Raw genomic sequence first — 21,348 nt, 5'->3', positions numbered from 1 at the left:
AGCTGTCGCTGCTGTGAAGGTTCTAGGTGACATCACAAATCCCTATGGTTACATACACAACAAAGCTGGGTTGTTGTTGTTTACACTCTGCAAGGCCTGTGGAAGTGAGTGACATCATAGCACTGTAGTTCTGAGGGTTCTAGATGGATGCAACAATCTCCTGTTGCTTCTATGAAGGCCATAATAGACGACATCACCAAACAGCTCCATAGTCACATACACAGCAAAGGAGAGATGTTGTTTACACCTAGTGATGTCAGTGGTATTGAGTGACATCACAGCACAGTGCTAAGGCTCCTGGGCCTGGACACAGCAGCGGCTGCAATATCTCAACGGAGAATACGTTTATATATATGTGTGTGTGTGCGCGTATATATATATATATATATATATATATATATATATATATTTCTCCGCCGAAATCACTTTTAAACCCATTTCCACCTTTTTTTCCCTTCTCTTCCTCTTACTTTTTTTTCACGTTTTTTTACGTTTTTCTCCTTTTCGCCTCTTTTCTGGGCGTATTATTCTTCTTTTTCTTCTTTTTTTTCGTCTAATGCATACCCCATCAGTGCAGCAATGCTTATTCAATACCGCCAGCAGATGGAGACACTGGGGGATAATTTTCTAAGGATTTATACTGATTTTTCCTGTCTGAATTTGTCGCACAGAAAGTTGCAGGCCAAATATGTGTGACATTTCTGCGACTTTAGCTTCTAGAGCATTTTTACAACATTATACATAGGTGCTGAATACATAAAAAGCGACTGTTCAGCGACAGACAAGTCGCATCGGCTGAAAGTAGGCCAGAATGTCAGTCCATGTTGGAGCAGGTTTAGATACAGTCTAAAGTATAGATCTCAAAGTCTGTGCACAGAATTTAGCAAGGGCCTCGCACCTTCTGATGCATCAGGTAGGTGCACAATAGCATAGCCTAACCCTCTGTACTTTGGTCTATATTGATGCGGGACATAGACAGCCAGCTGATGACCAATCCATTAGTGCAATGGATGGCCGGAAGCATTTGTCTTTGCCTTTGCAATACCACAGAAGCAATGCATGGTCAATGTACAGCAATGACACACCTGTGTGAACAGCCAGGAGACCCCCCCCCCCCCCCCCCATGTTATGTTACATAGTTACATAGTTAGTACGGTCGAAAAAAGACATATGTCCATCAAGTTCAACCAGGGAATTAAGGGGTAGGGGTGTGGCGCGATATTGGGGAAGGGATGAGATTTTATATTTCTTCATAAGCATTAATCTTATTTTGTCAATTAGGAACATTCAGCACCCACCCGCTATCAAGGCAGCTGCCTATCATGTCATGCCCTACCTGCACAGGTGTGCTGGCTACTCAAATGATCCAATTAAGGAGGCCATTTAGTCAGCAGCAGCAGAAGTCCTGTGCCTGGACGCTCCAACAGCGGCCAGACACAAGCAGAAGCAGAAGCAGCAGAAGCAGCAGCAGCACCACCTTTTGTTTTTTGGCTGCAGCAGCAGCAAGGCCCACAGGGCTGGCTAGCTGGCTAGCCAGCAAGCAGGTAGCAATGAAAGTAGGAATCTTTCTTTTTAACCCTGTAAGGGGGTGGTGCACTGTACCCGAAGATACTGCCATATCGGGTCAATGCATAGGGCGACGGAAGCAAGCTTCGAAATCGGCCCCCGTTCTCAAAAATCCATTTAATATATGGTCCCCAGATAGGGGACGTATCAGATATTAAACTGATAAGAACAGATTTTTTTTTAAGTTAGCCCTCAGAAACTCAATCAGAGTTCCAAGATCTTATTTGAACTCGATTGTTGCTCATCATCAGGTAACCCATTTTTTTATTTCTTCTTAACACTAATGACCACAAAATAAAATCAATAAAAAAGATTTAACCAGAAAAAAAAAACACACATTTACAATAACAAACAAACATTGCTTTCACCAGTAATTAATCAGAGAGACATTCCATTTCTCCAGGCATATACCATTAGGAAATCTATCATTCCACGGTTTATCGTTCCTCTTATCATCTGTCTTTTTACCGGAAGTCCCAACCAAGATGGAACTTTATAAGTGTCCAAAAATCTGTCCATATCAGCTTGAAATGAAAAATACACTTTGTCTCTAGCTTCCTCGTACCGATTTTCATATTTCGACCTTAGTTCCATTAAATCCATATCAAATGGTCTTCTTTCCTTTTTTGGCATATTTTCCAACATGCCATCCAAAACACCTCCAAATTCCATTGGTACATAAACCTCTTCTTTCTTTTTCTTTTCTTCAGCCACTTTTCTGGCTGGAACTTCCTCCAACTCAGGTTCTCCAATTTCTTCTTCTTCCCTACTCCTTTTAGCTGCTGTTTCCTTTTTCGTTGTTTGTTTCTTGGGACATACATTTACCAGGTGATCTTCATCACCGCACAGATGACACTTCTTTTTTTTGTTGTTGTTGCAGGTGTCTGCTTCATGACCTCCCTCCTGGCACTTATAGCACCATGAGTGAGTACATAGGTCTTTCCCGTGCCCGTATTGTTTACATTTACGGCAAAATTCCTCCATCCCTGAATAGAACAAGTCACCATTGACCGATCCAATTTTGAATCGCCCAGGTGGATAAATCACTTTACCGTCAGGTTCCTTTTTAAATTTAACTTTAAATTTCCATTTTGTAGTCCATAGGCCATATTGGTTCAGGACTTTTCCCTTTGACAGAATATTGTCACAGAATCTAGAAAGAAAAGTCTCAATGTCTTTTTCCAGTATATATGGGCTATACATCCGTACCGTCAATATTTTCTCCTGGTTCGGAAAATGCGGGGTCACCTCCACACCCTCCAAAACTGGATTGGCCTTCTTTTGCTGGTACTTGCTGCAAAAAAAATTAAAGTCCTCTTCAGAAGCCAATATAACATCGTAGTGTCCATTTCTTGGGAATTCAAGCATAGACAGGATTTGTTCCTTCTTAATTTCCAGCAACTTGAATAAGATCTCCTCGACCACGAAACCTAATCCTTTTCCTCTCTTGCAGGTATCCAATAAGGAAATCCGAACTCCATTTCTGAGCTTAGCATACTCAGGGATGCCTTCTGATGATGCTCCACTTGATCCAGCCATGTCCATCAGGATAAACACCTCCCCCACTGTAAGCAGGTAGGTGGTGGTGATCGCTCCCCGTTGTCTGGGGACTAAGCCGGCTCCCTAATAGCAGCAGGGGGGTGAAGTCCCTCCGTTAAGAAGGACGATCCCCCCAGGCAAAGGAGCCGGGTACCCCAGACACCCTCTGGCCAGACCAAGTGAGCAGAACTACACTTGATCTTAGCCAAAAGGCCGAGAAGCGATAACCGTGAAAGGGGCGGGCCCAACAAGGTGCCCTTCATGGGCACTATCACTGCTTGCTGTCAGGGAGGCTGCCAGACAATTTTCCATGCACACTCTGGGCTGGGGGGCAGTCAACCACCAGTACACACAGCAGAACCTAAACCCATACCATTATTGCTAAGCAGCAAGACAGGGGCCCATTGCACTCCCACGGGGCCTTTTTAAATGCAATCCATAACCCGGATTTGCCAGGAACCCTTCTTACTCCTCCTACTTGCATGTGACACTGGGCTTAGGATCTGCATAGGAAACACACACACAAGCACACACCTACCTTTGTTGCCTGCAGATGCCTCCTTGGCTGTCCCCAAACGGTATCAAACCAACACCCACGGGAAGCTGTAAGCATAGAGGACATGCCTGCACCCCATTGGACTTACCTGTGTGGGTTAAACCCGGGTTATTTGACAACCTATGGCGGTGATGGTTCTGCTCAGGCAGAGCAGTGCTGATGCTCCTCATAAAGCTGTCGCTGCTGTGAAGGTTCTAGGTGACATCACAAATCCCTATGGTTACATACACAACAAAGCTGGGTTGTTGTTGTTTACACTCTGCAAGGCCTGTGGAAGTGAGTGACATCATAGCACTGTAGTTCTGAGGGTTCTAGATGGATGCAACAATCTCCTGTTGCTTCTATGAAGGCCATAATAGACGACATCACCAAACAGCTCCATAGTCACATACACAGCAAAGGAGAGATGTTGTTTACACCTAGTGATGTCAGTGGTATTGAGTGACATCACAGCACAGTGCTAAGGCTCCTGGGCCTGGACACAGCAGCGGCTGCAATATCTCAACGGAGAATACGTTTATATATATGTGTGTGTGTGCGCATATATATATATATATATATATATATATATATATATATATATATTTCTCCGCCGAAATCACTTTTAAACCCATTTCCACCTTTTTTTCCCTTCTCTTCCTCTTACTTTTTTTTCACGTTTTTTTACGTTTTTCTCCTTTTCGCCTCTTTTCTGGGCGTATTATTCTTCTTTTTCTTCTTTTTTTTCGTCTAATGCATACCCCATCAGTGCAGCAATGCTTATTCAATACCGCCAGCAGATGGAGACACTGGGGGATAATTTTCTAAGGATTTATACTGATTTTTCCTGTCTGAATTTGTCGCACAGAAAGTTGCAGGCCAAATATGTGTGACATTTCTGCGACTTTAGCTTCTAGAGCATTTTTACAACATTATACATAGGTGCTGAATACATAAAAAGCGACTGTTCAGCGACAGACAAGTCGCATCGGCTGAAAGTAGGCCAGAATGTCAGTCCATGTTGGAGCAGGTTTAGATACAGTCTAAAGTATAGATCTCAAAGTCTGTGCACAGAATTTAGCAAGGGCCTCGCACCTTCTGATGCATCAGGTAGGTGCACAATAGCATAGCCTAACCCTCTGTACTTTGGTCTATATTGATGCGGGACATAGACAGCCAGCTGATGACCAATCCATTAGTGCAATGGATGGCTGGAAGCATTTGTCTTTGCCTTTGCAATACCACAGAAGCAATGCATGGTCAATGTACAGCAATGACACACCTGTGTGAACAGCCAGGAGACCCCCCCCCCCCATGTTATGTTACATAGTTACATAGTTAGTACGGTCGAAAAAAGACATATGTCCATCAAGTTCAACCAGGGAATTAAGGGGTAGGGGTGTGGCGCGATATTGGGGAAGGGATGAGATTTTATATTTCTTCATAAGCATTAATCTTATTTTGTCAATTAGGAACATTCAGCACCCACCCGCTATCAAGGCAGCTGCCTATCATGTCATGCCCTACCTGCACAGGTGTGCTGGCTACTCAAATGATCCAATTAAGGAGGCCATTTAGTCAGCAGCAGCAGAAGTCCTGTGCCTGGACGCTCCAACAGCGGCCAGACACAAGCAGAAGCAGAAGCAGCAGAAGCAGCAGCAGCACCACCTTTTGTTTTTTGGCTGCAGCAGCAGCAAGGCCCACAGGGCTGGCTAGCTGGCTAGCCAGCAAGCAGGTAGCAATGAAAGTAGGAATCTTTCTTTTTAACCCTGTAAGGGGGTGGTGCACTGTACCCGAAGATACTGCCATATCGGGTCAATGCATAGGGCGACGGAAGCAAGCTTCGAAATCAGCCCCCGTTCTCAAAAATCCATTTAATATATGGTCCCCAGAAAGGGGACGTATCAGATATTAAACTGATAAGAACAGATACTACACTTGATCTTAGCCAAAAGGCCGAGAAGCGATAACCGTGAAAGGGGCGGGCCCAACAAGGTGCCCTTCATGGGCACTATCACTGCTTGCTGTCAGGGAGGCTGCCAGACAATTTTCCATGCACACTCTGGGCTGGGGGGCAGTCAACCACCAGTACACACAGCAGAACCTAAACCCATACCATTATTGCTAAGCAGCAAGACAGGGGCCCATTGCACTCCCACGGGGCCTTTTTAAATGCAATCCATAACCCGGATTTGCCAGGAACCCTTCTTACTCCTCCTACTTGCATGTGACACTGGGCTTAGGATCTGCATAGGAAACACACACACAAGCACACACCTACCTTTGTTGCCTGCAGATGCCTCCTCGGCTGTCCCCAAACGGTATCAAACCAACACCCACGGGAAGCTGTAAGCATAGAGGACATGCCTGCACCCCATTGGACTTACCTGTGTGGGTTAAACCCGGGTTATTTGACAACCTATGGCGGTGATGGTTCTGCTCAGGCAGAGCAGTGCTGATGCTCCTCATAAAGCTGTCGCTGCTGTGAAGGTTCTAGGTGATATCACAAATCCCTATGGTTACATACACAACAAAGCTGGGTTGTTGTTGTTTACACTCTGCAAGGCCTGTGGAAGTGAGTGACATCATAGCACTGTAGTTCTGAGGGTTCTAGATGGATGCAACAATCTCCTGTTGCTTCTATGAAGGCCATAATAGACGACATCACCAAACAGCTCCATAGTCACATACACAGCAAAGGAGAGATGTTGTTTACACCTAGTGATGTCAGTGGTATTGAGTGACATCACAGCACAGTGCTAAGGCTCCTGGGCCTGGACACAGCAGCGGCTGCAATATCTCAACGGAGAATACGTTTATATATATGTGTGTGTGTGCGCGTATATATATATATATATATATATATATATATATATATATATATATATATTTCTCCGCCGAAATCACTTTTAAACCCATTTCCACCTTTTTTTCCCTTCTCTTCCTCTTACTTTTTTTTCACGTTTTTTTACGTTTTTCTCCTTTTCGCCTCTTTTCTGGGCGTATTATTCTTCTTTTTCTTCTTTTTTTTCGTCTAATGCATACCCCATCAGTGCAGCAATGCTTATTCAATACCGCCAGCAGATGGAGACACTGGGGGATAATTTTCTAAGGATTTATACTGATTTTTCCTGTCTGAATTTGTCGCACAGAAAGTTGCAGGCCAAATATGTGTGACATTTCTGCGACTTTAGCTTCTAGAGCATTTTTACAACATTATACATAGGTGCTGAATACATAAAAAGCGACTGTTCAGCGACAGACAAGTCGCATCGGCTGAAAGTAGGCCAGAATGTCAGTCCATGTTGGAGCAGGTTTAGATACAGTCTAAAGTATAGATCTCAAAGTCTGTGCACAGAATTTAGCAAGGGCCTCGCACCTTCTGATGCATCAGGTAGGTGCACAATAGCATAGCCTAACCCTCTGTACTTTGGTCTATATTGATGCGGGACATAGACAGCCAGCTGATGACCAATCCATTAGTGCAATGAATGGCTGGAAGCATTTGTCTTTGCCTTTGCAATACCACAGAAGCAATGCATGGTCAATGTACAGCAATGACACACCTGTGTGAACAGCCAGGAGACCCCCCCCCCCTCCCCCCCCCATGTTATGTTACATAGTTACATAGTTAGTACGGTCGAAAAAAGACATATGTCCATCAAGTTCAACCAGGGAATTAAGGGGTAGGGGTGTGGCGCGATATTGGGGAAGGGATGAGATTTTATATTTCTTCATAAGCATTAATCTTATTTTGTCAATTAGGAACATTCAGCACCCACCCGCTATCAAGGCAGCTGCCTATCATGTCATGCCCTACCTGCACAGGTGTGCTGGCTACTCAAATGATCCAATTAAGGAGGCCATTTAGTCAGCAGCAGCAGAAGTCCTGTGCCTGGACGCTCCAACAGCGGCCAGACACAAGCAGAAGCAGAAGCAGCAGAAGCAGCAGCAGCACCACCTTTTGTTTTTTGGCTGCAGCAGCAGCAAGGCCCACAGGGCTGGCTAGCTGGCTAGCCAGCAAGCAGGTAGCAATGAAAGTAGGAATCTTTCTTTTTAACCCTGTAAGGGGGTGGTGCACTGTACCCGAAGATACTGCCATATCGGGTCAATGCATAGGGCGACGGAAGCAAGCTTCGAAATCGGCCCCCGTTCTCAAAAATCCATTTAATATATGGTCCCCAGATAGGGGACGTATCAGATATTAAACTGATAAGAACAGATACTACACTTGATCTTAGCCAAAAGGCCGAGAAGCGATAACCGTGAAAGGGGCGGGCCCAACAAGGTGCCCTTCATGGGCACTATCACTGCTTGCTGTCAGGGAGGCTGCCAGACAATTTTCCATGCACACTCTGGGCTGGGGGGCAGTCAACCACCAGTACACACAGCAGAACCTAAACCCATACCATTATTGCTAAGCAGCAAGACAGGGGCCCATTGCACTCCCACGGGGCCTTTTTAAATGCAATCCATAACCCGGATTTGCCAGGAACCCTTCTTACTCCTCCTACTTGCATGTGACACTGGGCTTAGGATCTGCATAGGAAACACACACACAAGCACACACCTACCTTTGTTGCCTGCAGATGCCTCCTTGGCTGTCCCCAAACGGTATCAAACCAACACCCACGGGAAGCTGTAAGCATAGAGGACATGCCTGCACCCCATTGGACTTACCTGTGTGGGTTAAACCCGGGTTATTTGACAACCTATGGCGGTGATGGTTCTGCTCAGGCAGAGCAGTGCTGATGCTCCTCATAAAGCTGTCGCTGCTGTGAAGGTTCTAGGTGACATCACAAATCCCTATGGTTACATACACAACAAAGCTGGGTTGTTGTTGTTTACACTCTGCAAGGCCTGTGGAAGTGAGTGACATCATAGCACTGTAGTTCTGAGGGTTCTAGATGGATGCAACAATCTCCTGTTGCTTCTATGAAGGCCATAATAGACGACATCACCAAACAGCTCCATAGTCACATACACAGCAAAGGAGAGATGTTGTTTACACCTAGTGATGTCAGTGGTATTGAGTGACATCACAGCACAGTGCTAAGGCTCCTGGGCCTGGACACAGCAGCGGCTGCAATATCTCAACGGAGAATACGTTTATATATATGTGTGTGTGTGCGCGTATATATATATATATATATATATATATATATATATATATATTTCTCCGCCGAAATCACTTTTAAACCCATTTCCACCTTTTTTTCCCTTCTCTTCCTCTTACTTTTTTTTCACGTTTTTTTACGTTTTTCTCCTTTTCGCCTCTTTTCTGGGCGTATTATTCTTCTTTTTCTTCTTTTTTTTCGTCTAATGCATACCCCATCAGTGCAGCAATGCTTATTCAATACCGCCAGCAGATGGAGACACTGGGGGATAATTTTCTAAGGATTTATACTGATTTTTCCTGTCTGAATTTGTCGCACAGAAAGTTGCAGGCCAAATATGTGTGACATTTCTGCGACTTTAGCTTCTAGAGCATTTTTACAACATTATACATAGGTGCTGAATACATAAAAAGCGACTGTTCAGCGACAGACAAGTCGCATCGGCTGAAAGTAGGCCAGAATGTCAGTCCATGTTGGAGCAGGTTTAGATACAGTCTAAAGTATAGATCTCAAAGTCTGTGCACAGAATTTAGCAAGGGCCTCGCACCTTCTGATGCATCAGGTAGGTGCACAATAGCATAGCCTAACCCTCTGTACTTTGGTCTATATTGATGCGGGACATAGACAGCCAGCTGATGACCAATCCATTAGTGCAATGGATGGCTGGAAGCATTTGTCTTTGCCTTTGCAATACCACAGAAGCAATGCATGGTCAATGTACAGCAATGACACACCTGTGTGAACAGCCAGGAGACCCCCCCCCCCCCCCCCATGTTATGTTACATAGTTACATAGTTAGTACGGTCGAAAAAAGACATATGTCCATCAAGTTCAACCAGGGAATTAAGGGGTAGGGGTGTGGCGCGATATTGGGGAAGGGATGAGATTTTATATTTCTTCATAAGCATTAATCTTATTTTGTCAATTAGGAACATTCAGCACCCACCCGCTATCAAGGCAGCTGCCTATCATGTCATGCCCTACCTGCACAGGTGTGCTGGCTACTCAAATGATCCAATTAAGGAGGCCATTTAGTCAGCAGCAGCAGAAGTCCTGTGCCTGGACGCTCCAACAGCGGCCAGACACAAGCAGAAGCAGAAGCAGCAGAAGCAGCAGCAGCACCACCTTTTGTTTTTTGGCTGCAGCAGCAGCAAGGCCCACAGGGCTGGCTAGCTGGCTAGCCAGCAAGCAGGTAGCAATGAAAGTAGGAATCTTTCTTTTTAACCCTGTAAGGGGGTGGTGCACTGTACCCGAAGATACTGCCATATCGGGTCAATGCATAGGGCGACGGAAGCAAGCTTCGAAATCGGCCCCCGTTCTCAAAAATCCATTTAATATATGGTCCCCAGATAGGGGACGTATCAGATATTAAACTGATAAGAACAGATACTACACTTGATCTTAGCCAAAAGGCCGAGAAGCGATAACCGTGAAAGGGGCGGGCCCAACAAGGTGCCCTTCATGGGCACTATCACTGCTTGCTGTCAGGGAGGCTGCCAGACAATTTTCCATGCACACTCTGGGCTGGGGGGCAGTCAACCACCAGTACACACAGCAGAACCTAAACCCATACCATTATTGCTAAGCAGCAAGACAGGGGCCCATTGCACTCCCACGGGGCCTTTTTAAATGCAATCCATAACCCGGATTTGCCAGGAACCCTTCTTACTCCTCCTACTTGCATGTGACACTGGGCTTAGGATCTGCATAGGAAACACACACACAAGCACACACCTACCTTTGTTGCCTGCAGATGCCTCCTTGGCTGTCCCCAAACGGTATCAAACCAACACCCACGGGAAGCTGTAAGCATAGAGGACATGCCTGCACCCCATTGGACTTACCTGTGTGGGTTAAACCCGGGTTATTTGACAACCTATGGCGGTGATGGTTCTGCTCAGGCAGAGCAGTGCTGATGCTCCTCATAAAGCTGTCGCTGCTGTGAAGGTTCTAGGTGACATCACAAATCCCTATGGTTACATACACAACAAAGCTGGGTTGTTGTTGTTTACACTCTGCAAGGCCTGTGGAAGTGAGTGACATCATAGCACTGTAGTTCTGAGGGTTCTAGATGGATGCAACAATCTCCTGTTGCTTCTATGAAGGCCATAATAGACGACATCACCAAACAGCTCCATAGTCACATACACAGCAAAGGAGAGATGTTGTTTACACCTAGTGATGTCAGTGGTATTGAGTGACATCACAGCACAGTGCTAAGGCTCCTGGGCCTGGACACAGCAGCGGCTGCAATATCTCAACGGAGAATACGTTTATATATATGTGTGTGTGTGTGCGCGTATATATATATATATATATATATATATATATATATATATATATATATATATATATATATTTCTCCGCCGAAATCACTTTTAAACCCATTTCCACCTTTTTTTCCCTTCTCTTCCTCTTACTTTTTTTTCACGTTTTTTTACGTTTTTCTCCTTTTCGCCTCTTTTCTGGGCGTATTATTCTTCTTTTTCTTCTTTTTTTTCGTCTAATGCATACCCCATCAGTGCAGCAATGCTTATTCAATACCGCCAGCAGATGGAGACACTGGGGGATAATTTTCTAAGGATTTATACTGATTTTTCCTGTCTGAATTTGTCGCACAGAAAGTTGCAGGCCAAATATGTGTGACATTTCTGCGACTTTAGCTTCTAGAGCATTTTTACAACATTATACATAGGTGCTGAATACATAAAAAGCGACTGTTCAGCGACAGACAAGTCGCATCGGCTGAAAGTAGGCCAGAATGTCAGTCCATGTTGGAGCAGGTTTAGATACAGTCTAAAGTATAGATCTCAAAGTCTGTGCACAGAATTTAGCAAGGGCCTCGCACCTTCTGATGCATCAGGTAGGTGCACAATAGCATAGCCTAACCCTCTGTACTTTGGTCTATATTGATGCGGGACATAGACAGCCAGCTGATGACCAATCCATTAGTGCAATGGATGGCTGGAAGCATTTGTCTTTGCCTTTGCAATACCACAGAAGCAATGCATGGTCAATGTACAGCAATGACACACCTGTGTGAACAGCCAGGAGACCCCCCCCCCATGTTATGTTACATAGTTACATAGTTAGTACGGTCGAAAAAAGACATATGTCCATCAAGTTCAACCAGGGAATTAAGGGGTAGGGGTGTGGCGCGATATTGGGGAAGGGATGAGATTTTATATTTCTTCATAAGCATTAATCTTATTTTGTCAATTAGGAACATTCAGCACCCACCCGCTATCAAGGCAGCTGCCTATCATGTCATGCCCTACCTGCACAGGTGTGCTGGCTACTCAAATGATCCAATTAAGGAGGCCATTTAGTCAGCAGCAGCAGAAGTCCTGTGCCTGGACGCTCCAACAGCGGCCAGACACAAGCAGAAGCAGAAGCAGCAGAAGCAGCAGCAGCACCACCTTTTGTTTTTTGGCTGCAGCAGCAGCAAGGCCCACAGGGCTGGCTAGCTGGCTAGCCAGCAAGCAGGTAGCAATGAAAGTAGGAATCTTTCTTTTTAACCCTGTAAGGGGGTGGTGCACTGTACCCGAAGATACTGCCATATCGGGTCAATGCATAGGGCGACGGAAGCAAGCTTCGAAATCGGCCCCCGTTCTCAAAAATCCATTTAATATATGGTCCCCAGATAGGGGACGTATCAGATATTAAACTGATAAGAACAGATACTACACTTGATCTTAGCCAAAAGGCCGAGAAGCGATAACCGTGAAAGGGGCGGGCCCAACAAGGTGCCCTTCATGGGCACTATCACTGCTTGCTGTCAGGGAGGCTGCCAGACAATTTTCCATGCACACTCTGGGCTGGGGGGCAGTCAACCACCAGTACACACAGCAGAACCTAAACCCATACCATTATTGCTAAGCAGCAAGACAGGGGCCCATTGCACTCCCACGGGGCCTTTTTAAATGCAATCCATAACCCGGATTTGCCAGGAACCCTTCTTACTCCTCCTACTTGCATGTGACACTGGGCTTAGGATCTGCATAGGAAACACACACACAAGCACACACCTACCTTTGTTGCCTGCAGATGCCTCCTTGGCTGTCCCCAAACGGTATCAAACCAACACCCACGGGAAGCTGTAAGCATAGAGGACATGCCTGCACCCCATTGGACTTACCTGTGTGGGTTAAACCCGGGTTATTTGACAACCTATGGCGGTGATGGTTCTGCTCAGGCAGAGCAGTGCTGATGCTCCTCATAAAGCTGTCGCTGCTGTGAAGGTTCTAGGTGACATCACAAATCCCTATGGTTACATACACAACAAAGCTGGGTTGTTGTTGTTTACACTCTGCAAGGCCTGTGGAAGTGAGTGACATCATAGCACTGTAGTTCTGAGGGTTCTAGATGGATGCAACAATCTCCTGTTGCTTCTATGAAGGCCATAATAGACGACATCACCAAACAGCTCCATAGTCACATACACAGCAAAGGAGAGATGTTGTTTACACCTAGTGATGTCAGTGGTATTGAGTGACATCACAGCACAGTGCTAAGGCTCCTGGGCCTGGACACAGCAGCGGCTGCAATATCTCAACTGAGAATACGTTTATATATATGTGTGTGTGTGCGCGTATATATATATATATATATATATATATATATATATATATATATTTCTCCGCCGAAATCACTTTTAAACCCATTTCCACCTTTTTTTCCCTTCTCTTCCTCTTACTTTTTTTTCACGTTTTTTAACGTTTTTCTCCTTTTCGCCTCTTTTCTGGGCGTATTATTCTTCTTTTTCTTCTTTTTTTTCGTCTAATGCATACCCCATCAGTGCAGCAATGCTTATTCAATACCGCCAGCAGATGGAGACACTGGGGGATAATTTTCTAAGGATTTATACTGATTTTTCCTGTCTGAATTTGTCGCACAGAAAGTTGCAGGCCAAATATGTGTGACATTTCTGCGACTTTAGCTTCTAGAGCATTTTTACAACATTATACATAGGTGCTGAATACATAAAAAGCGACTGTTCAGCGACAGACAAGTCGCATCGGCTGAAAGTAGGCCAGAATGTCAGTCCATGTTGGAGCAGGTTTAGATACAGTCTAAAGTATAGATCTCAAAGTCTGTGCACAGAATTTAGCAAGGGCCTCGCACCTTCTGATGCATCAGGTAGGTGCACAATAGCATAGCCTAACCCTCTGTACTTTGGTCTATATTGATGCGGGACATAGACAGCCAGCTGATGACCAATCCATTAGTGCAATGGATGGCTGGAAGCATTTGTCTTTGCCTTTGCAATACCACAGAAGCAATGCATGGTCAATGTACAGCAATGACACACCTGTGTGAACAGCCAGGAGACCCCCCCCCCCCCATGTTATGTTACATAGTTACATAGTTAGTACGGTCGAAAAAAGACATATGTCCATCAAGTTCAACCAGGGAATTAAGGGGTAGGGGTGTGGCGCGATATTGGGGAAGGGATGAGATTTTATATTTCTTCATAAGCATTAATCTTATTTTGTCAATTAGGAACATTCAGCACCCACCCGCTATCAAGGCAGCTGCCTATCATGTCATGCCCTACCTGCACAGGTGTGCTGGCTACTCAAATGATCCAATTAAGGAGGCCATTTAGTCAGCAGCAGCAGAAGTCCTGTGCCTGGACGCTCCAACAGCGGCCAGACACAAGCAGAAGCAGAAGCAGCAGAAGCAGCAGCAGCACCACCTTTTGTTTTTTGGCTGCAGCAGCAGCAAGGCCCACAGGGCTGGCTAGCTGGCTAGCCAGCAAGCAGGTAGCAATGAAAGTAGGAATCTTTCTTTTTAACCCTGTAAGGGGGTGGTGCACTGTACCCGAAGATACTGCCATATCGGGTCAATGCATAGGGCGACGGAAGCAAGCTTCGAAATCGGCCCCCGTTCTCAAAAATCCATTTAATATATGGTCCCCAGATAGGGGACGTATCAGATATTAAACTGATAAGAACAGATACTACACTTGATCTTAGCCAAAAGGCCGAGAAGCGATAACCGTGAAAGGGGCGGGCCCAACAAGGTGCCCTTCATGGGCACTATCACTGCTTGCTGTCAGGGAGGCTGCCAGACAATTTTCCATGCACACTCTGGGCTGGGGGGCAGTCAACCACCAGTACACACAGCAGAACCTAAACCCATACCATTATTGCTAAGCAGCAAGACAGGGGCCCATTGCACTCCCACGGGGCCTTTTTAAATGCAATCCATAACCCGGATTTGCCAGGAACCCTTCTTACTCCTCCTACTTGCATGTGACACTGGGCTTAGGATCTGCATAGGAAACACACACACAAGCACACACCTACCTTTGTTGCCTGCAGATGCCTCCTTGGCTGTCCCCAAACGGTATCAAACCAACACCCACGGGAAGCTGTAAGCATAGAGGACATGCCTGCACCCCATTGGACTTACCTGTGTGGGTTAAACCCGGGTTATTTGACAACCTATGGCGGTGATGGTTCTGCTCAGGCAGAGCAGTGCTGATGCTCCTCATAAAGCTGTCGCTGCTGTGAAGGTTCTAGGTGACATCACAAATCCCTATGGTTACATACACAACAAAGCTGGGTTGTTGTTGTTTACACTCTGCAAGGCCTGTGGAAGTGAGTGACATCATAGCACTGTAGTTCTGAGGGTTCTAGATGGATGCAACAATCTCCTGTTGCTTCTATGAAGGCCATAATAGACGACATCACCAAACAGCTCCATAGTCACATACACAGCAAAGGAGAGATGTTGTTTACACCTAGTGATGTCAGTGGTATTGAGTGACATCACAGCACAGTGCTAAGGCTCCTGGGCCTGGACACAGCAGCGGCTGCAATATCTCAACGGAGAATACGTTTATATATATGTGTGTGTGTGTGCGCGTATATATATATATATATATATATATATATATATATATATATATATTTCTCCGCCGAAATCACTTTTAAACCCATTTCCACCTTTTTTTCCCTTCTCTTCCTCTTACTTTTTTTTCACGTTTTTTTACGTTTTTCTCCTTTTCGCCTCTTTTCTGGGCGTATTATTCTTCTTTTTCTTCTTTTTTTTCGTCTAATGCATACCCCATCAGTGCAGCAATGCTTATTCAATACCGCCAGCAGATGGAGACACTGGGGGATAATTTTCTAAGGATTTATACTGATTTTTCCTGTCTGAATTTGTCGCACAGAAAGTTGCAGGCCAAATATGTGTGACATTTCTGCGACTTTAGCTTCTAGAGCATTTTTACAACATTATACATAGGTGCTGAATACATAAAAAGCGACTGTTCAGCGACAGACAAGTCGCATCGGCTGAAAGTAGGCCAGAATGTCAGTCCATGTTGGAGCAGGTTTAGATACAGTCTAAAGTATAGATCTCAAAGTCTGTGCACAGAATTTAGCAAGGGCCTCGCACCTTCTGATGCATCAGGTAGGTGCACAATAGCATAGCCTAACCCTCTGTACTTTGGTCTATATTGATGCGGGACATAGACAGCCAGCTGATGACCAATCCATTAGTGCAATGGATGGCTGGAAGCATTTGTCTTTGCCTTTGCAATACCACAGAAGCAATGCATGGTCAATGTACAGCAATGACACACCTGTGTGAACAGCCAGGAGACCCCCCCCCCCCATGTTATGTTACATAGTTACATAGTTAGTACGGTCGAAAAAAGACATATGTCCATCAAGTTCAACCAGGGAATTAAGGGGTAGGGGTGTGGCGCGATATTGGGGAAGGGATGAGATTTTATATTTCTTCATAAGCATTAATCTTATTTTGTCAATTAGGAACATTCAGCACCCACCCGCTATCAAGGCAGCTGCCTATCATGTCATGCCCTACCTGCACAGGTGTGCTGGCTACTCAAATGATCCAATTAAGGAGGCCATTTAGTCAGCAGCAGCAGAAGTCCTGTGTCTGGACGCTCCAACAGCGGCCAGACACAAGCAGAAGCAGAAGCAGCAGAAGCAGCAGCAGCACCACCTTTTGTTTTTTGGCTGCAGCAGCAGCAAGGCCCACAGGGCTGGCTAGCTGGCTAGCCAGCAAGCAGGTAGCAATGAAAGTAGGAATCTTTCTTTTTAACCCTGTAAGGGGGTGGTGCACTGTACCCGAAGATACTGCCATATCGGGTCAATGCATAGGGCGACGGAAGCAAGCTTCGAAATCGGCCCCCGTTCTCAAAAATCCATTTAATATATGGTCCCCAGATAGGGGACGTATCAGATATTAAACTGATAAGAACAGATACTACACTTGATCTTAGCCAAAAGGCCGAGAAGCGATAACCGTGAAAGGGGCGGGCCCAACAAGGTGCCCTTCATGGGCACTATCACTGCTTGCTGTCAGGGAGGCTGCCAGACAATTTTCCATGCACACTCTGGGCTGGGGGGCAGTCAACCACCAGTACACACAGCAGAACCTAAACCCATACCATTATTGCTAAGCAGCAAGACAGGGGCCCATTGCACTCCTACGGGGCCTTTTTAAATGCAATCCATAACCCGGATTTGCCAGGAACCCTTCTTACTCCTCCTACTTGCATGTGACACTGGGCTTAGGATCTGCATAGGAAACACACACACAAGCACACACCTACCTTTGTTGCCTGCAGATGCCTCCTTGGCTGTCCCCAAACGGTATCAAACCAACACCCACGGGAAGCTGTAAGCATAGAGGACATGCCTGCACCCCATTGGACTTACCTGTGTGGGTTAAACCCGGGTTATTTGACAACCTATGGCGGTGATGGTTCTGCTCAGGCAGAGCAGTGCTGATGCTCCTCATAAAGCTGTCGCTGCTGTGAAGGTTCTAGGTGACATCACAAATCCCTATGGTTACATACACAACAAAGCTGGGTTGTTGTTGTTTACACTCTGCAAGGCCTGTGGAAGTGAGTGACATCATAGCACTGTAGTTCTGAGGGTTCTAGATGGATGCAACAATCTCCTGTTGCTTCTATGAAGGCCATAATAGACGACATCACCAAACAGCTCCATAGTCACATACACAGCAAAGGAGAGATGTTGTTTACACCTAGTGATGTCAGTGGTATTGAGTGACATCACAGCACAGTGCTAAGGCTCCTGGGCCTGGACACAGCAGCGGCTGCAATATCTCAACGGAGAATACGTTTATATATATGTGTGTGTGTGCGCGTATATATATATATATATATATATATATATATATATATATATTTCTCCGCCGAAATCACTTTTAAACCCATTTCCACCTTTTTTTCCCTTCTCTTCCTCTTACTTTTTTTCACGTTTTTTTACGTTTTTCTCCTTTTCGCCTCTTTTCTGGGCGTATTATTCTTCTTTTTCTTCTTTTTTTTCGTCTAATGCATACCCCATCAGTGCAGTAATGCTTATTCAATACCGCCAGCAGATGGAGACACTGGGGGATAATTTTCTAAGGATTTATACTGATTTTTCCTGTCTGAATTTGTCGCACAGAAAGTTGCAGGCCAAATATGTGTGACATTTCTGCGACTTTAGCTTCTAGAGCATTTTTACAACATTATACATAGGTGCTGAATACATAAAAAGCGACTGTTCAGCGACAGACAAGTCGCATCGGCTGAAAGTAGGCCAGAATGTCAGTCCATGTTGGAGCAGGTTTAGATACAGTCTAAAGTATAGATCTCAAAGTCTGTGCACAGAATTTAGCAAGGGCCTCGCACCTTCTGATGCATCAGGTAGGTGCACAATAGCATAGCCTAACCCTCTGTACTTTGGTCTATATTGATGCGGGACATAGACAGCCAGCTGATGACCAATCCATTAGTGCAATGGATGGCTGGAAGCATTTGTCTTTGCCTTTGCAATACCACAGAAGCAATGCATGGTCAATGTACAGCAATGACACACCTGTGTGAACAGCCAGGAGACCCCCCCCCCCCCATGTTATGTTACATAGTTACATAGTTAGTACGGTCGAAAAAAGACATATGTCCATCAAGTTCAACCAGGGAATTAAGGGGTAGGGGTGTGGCGCGATATTGGGGAAGGGATGAGATTTTATATTTCTTCATAAGCATTAATCTTATTTTGTCAATTAGGAACATTCAGCACCCACCCGCTATCAAGGCAGCTGCCTATCATGTCATGCCCTACCTGCACAGGTGTGCTGGCTACTCAAATGATCCAATTAAGGAGGCCATTTAGTCAGCAGCAGCAGAAGTCCTGTGCCTGGACGCTCCAACAGCGGCCAGACACAAGCAGAAGCAGAAGCAGCAGAAGCAGCAGCAGCACCACCTTTTGTTTTTTGGCTGCAGCAGCAGCAAGGCCCACAGGGCTGGCTAGCTGGCTAGCCAGCAAGCAGGTAGCAATGAAAGTAGGAATCTTTCTTTTTAACCCTGTAAGGGGGTGGTGCACTTTACCCGAAGATACTGCCATATCGGGTCAATGCATAGGGCGACGGAAGCAAGCTTCGAAATCGGCCCCCGTTCTCAAAAATCCATTTAATATATGGTCCCCAGATAGGGGATGTATCAGATATTAAACTGATAAGAACAGATACTACACTTGATCTTAGCCAAAAGGCCGAGAAGCGATAACCGTGAAAGGGGCGGGCCCAACAAGGTGCCCTTCATGGGCACTATCACTGCTTGCTGTCAGGGAGGCTGCCAGACAATTTTCCATGCACACTCTGGGCTGGGGGGCAGTCAACCACCAGTACACACAGCAGAACCTAAACCCATACCATTATTGCTAAGCAGCAAGACAGGGGCCCATTGCACTCCCACGGGGCCTTTTTAAATGCAATCCATAACCCGGATTTGCCAGGAACCCTTCTTACTCCTCCTACTTGCATGTGACACTGGGCTTAGGATCTGCATAGGAAACACACACACAAGCACACACCTACCTTTGTTGCCTGCAGATGCCTCCTTGGCTGTCCCCAAACGGTATCAAACCAACACCCACGGGAAGCTGTAAGCATAGAGGACATGCCTGCACCCCATTGGACTTACCTGTGTGGGTTAAACCCGGGTTATTTGACAACCTATGGCGGTGATGGTTCTGCTCAGGCAGAGCAGTGCTGATGCTCCTCATAAAGCTGTCGCTGCTGTGAAGGTTCTAGGTGACATCACAAATCCCTATGGTTACATACACAACAAAGCTGGGTTGTTGTTGTTTACACTCTGCAAGGCCTGTGGAAGTGAGTGACATCATAGCACTGTAGTTCTGAGGGTTCTAGATGGATGCAACAATCTCCTGTTGCTTCTATGAAGGCCATAATAGACGACATCACCAAACAGCTCCATAGTCACATACACAGCAAAGGAGAGATGTTGTTTACACCTAGTGATGTCAGTGGTATTGAGTGACATCACAGCACAGTGCTAAGGCTCCTGGGCCTGGACACAGCAGCGGCTGCAATATCTCAACGGAGAATACGTTTATATATATGTGTGTGTGTGCGCGTATATATATATATATATATATATATATATATATATATTTCTCCGCCGAAATCACTTTTAAACCCATTTCCACCTTTTTTTCCCTTCTCTTCCTCTTACTTTTTTTTCACGTTTTTTTACGTTTTTCTCCTTTTCGCCTCTTTTCTGGGCGTATTCTTCTTCTTTTTCTTCTTTTTTTTCGTCTAATGCATACCCCATCAGTGCAGCAATGCTTATTCAATACCGCCAGCAGATGGAGACACTGGGGGATAATTTTCTAAGGATTTATACTGATTTTTCCTGTCTGAATTTGTCGCACAGAAAGTTGCAGGCCAAATATGTGTGACATTTCTGCGACTTTAGCTTCTAGAGCATTTTTACAACATTATACATAGGTGCTGAATACATAAAAAGCGACTGTTCAGCGACAGACAAGTCGCATCGGCTGAAAGTAGGCCAGAATGTCAGTCCATGTTGGAGCAGGTTTAGATACAGTCTAAAGTATAGATCTCAAAGTCTGTGCACAGAATTTAGCAAGGGCCTCGCACCTTCTGATGCATCAGGTAGGTGCACAATAGCATAGCCTAACCCTCTGTACTTTGGTCTATATTGATGCGGGACATAGACAGCCAGCTGATGACCAATCCATTAGTGCAATGGATGGCTGGAAGCATTTGTCTTTGCCTTTGCAATACCACAGAAGCAATGCATGGTCAATGTACAGCAATGACACACCTGTGTGAACAGCCAGGAGACCCCCCCCCCCCCCCATGTTATGTTACATAGTTACATAGTTAGTACGGTCGAAAAAAGACATATGTCCATCAAGTTCAACCAGGGAATTAAGGGGTAGGGGTGTGGCGCGATATTGGGGAAGGGATGAGATTTTATATTTCTTCATAAGCATTAATCTTATTTTGTCAATTAGGAACATTCAGCACCCACCCGCTATCAAGGCAGCTGCCTATCATGTCATGCCCTACCTGCACAGGTGTGCTGGCTACTCAAATGATCCAATTAAGGAGGCCATTTAGTCAGCAGCAGCAGAAGTCCTGTGCCTGGACGCTCCAACAGCGGCCAGACACAAGCAGAAGCAGCAGAAGCAGCAGCAGCAGCACCTTTTGTTTTTTGGCTGCAGCAGCAGCAAGGCCCACAGGGCTGGCTAGCTGGCTAGCCAGCAAGCA

The 21,348-nt window shown here is 45.5% G+C and overlaps 8 non-coding genes across 8 annotated transcripts; all 8 read right to left on the bottom strand.

Moving 5' to 3' along the window:
• Window positions 1-1,586: 1,586 nt before the first annotated feature.
• LOC130314138 (U2 spliceosomal RNA) lies at window positions 1,587-1,771 on the bottom strand. The gene has a single exon (XR_008861880.1). It is a non-coding gene; the product is annotated as a U2 spliceosomal RNA (small nuclear RNA).
• A 3,646-nt stretch (window positions 1,772-5,417) lies between these two features.
• Window positions 5,418-5,608, bottom strand: LOC130314132 (U2 spliceosomal RNA). The gene has a single exon (XR_008861876.1). It is a non-coding gene; the product is annotated as a U2 spliceosomal RNA (small nuclear RNA).
• A 2,102-nt stretch (window positions 5,609-7,710) lies between these two features.
• Window positions 7,711-7,901, bottom strand: LOC130314130 (U2 spliceosomal RNA). The gene has a single exon (XR_008861874.1). It is a non-coding gene; the product is annotated as a U2 spliceosomal RNA (small nuclear RNA).
• Window positions 7,902-9,991: 2,090 nt separating this feature from the next.
• Window positions 9,992-10,182, bottom strand: LOC130314129 (U2 spliceosomal RNA). The gene has a single exon (XR_008861873.1). It is a non-coding gene; the product is annotated as a U2 spliceosomal RNA (small nuclear RNA).
• Window positions 10,183-12,285: 2,103 nt separating this feature from the next.
• On the bottom strand, window positions 12,286-12,476 carry LOC130314128 (U2 spliceosomal RNA). The gene has a single exon (XR_008861872.1). It is a non-coding gene; the product is annotated as a U2 spliceosomal RNA (small nuclear RNA).
• A 2,088-nt stretch (window positions 12,477-14,564) lies between these two features.
• LOC130314125 (U2 spliceosomal RNA) lies at window positions 14,565-14,755 on the bottom strand. The gene has a single exon (XR_008861870.1). It is a non-coding gene; the product is annotated as a U2 spliceosomal RNA (small nuclear RNA).
• Window positions 14,756-16,846: 2,091 nt separating this feature from the next.
• LOC130314124 (U2 spliceosomal RNA) lies at window positions 16,847-17,037 on the bottom strand. The gene has a single exon (XR_008861869.1). It is a non-coding gene; the product is annotated as a U2 spliceosomal RNA (small nuclear RNA).
• Window positions 17,038-19,122: 2,085 nt separating this feature from the next.
• On the bottom strand, window positions 19,123-19,313 carry LOC130314135 (U2 spliceosomal RNA). Its single transcript, XR_008861879.1, has one exon. It is a non-coding gene; the product is annotated as a U2 spliceosomal RNA (small nuclear RNA).
• Window positions 19,314-21,348: the final 2,035 nt, after the last annotated feature.

The sequence above is a fragment of the Hyla sarda genome, unplaced genomic scaffold (assembly GCF_029499605.1).
Source record: "Hyla sarda isolate aHylSar1 unplaced genomic scaffold, aHylSar1.hap1 scaffold_1806, whole genome shotgun sequence".
NCBI lineage: Eukaryota > Metazoa > Chordata > Amphibia > Anura > Hylidae > Hyla > Hyla sarda.
Note: the sequence above shows the minus strand (reverse complement) of the source record. Positions and strands in the feature narration are given on the sequence as shown.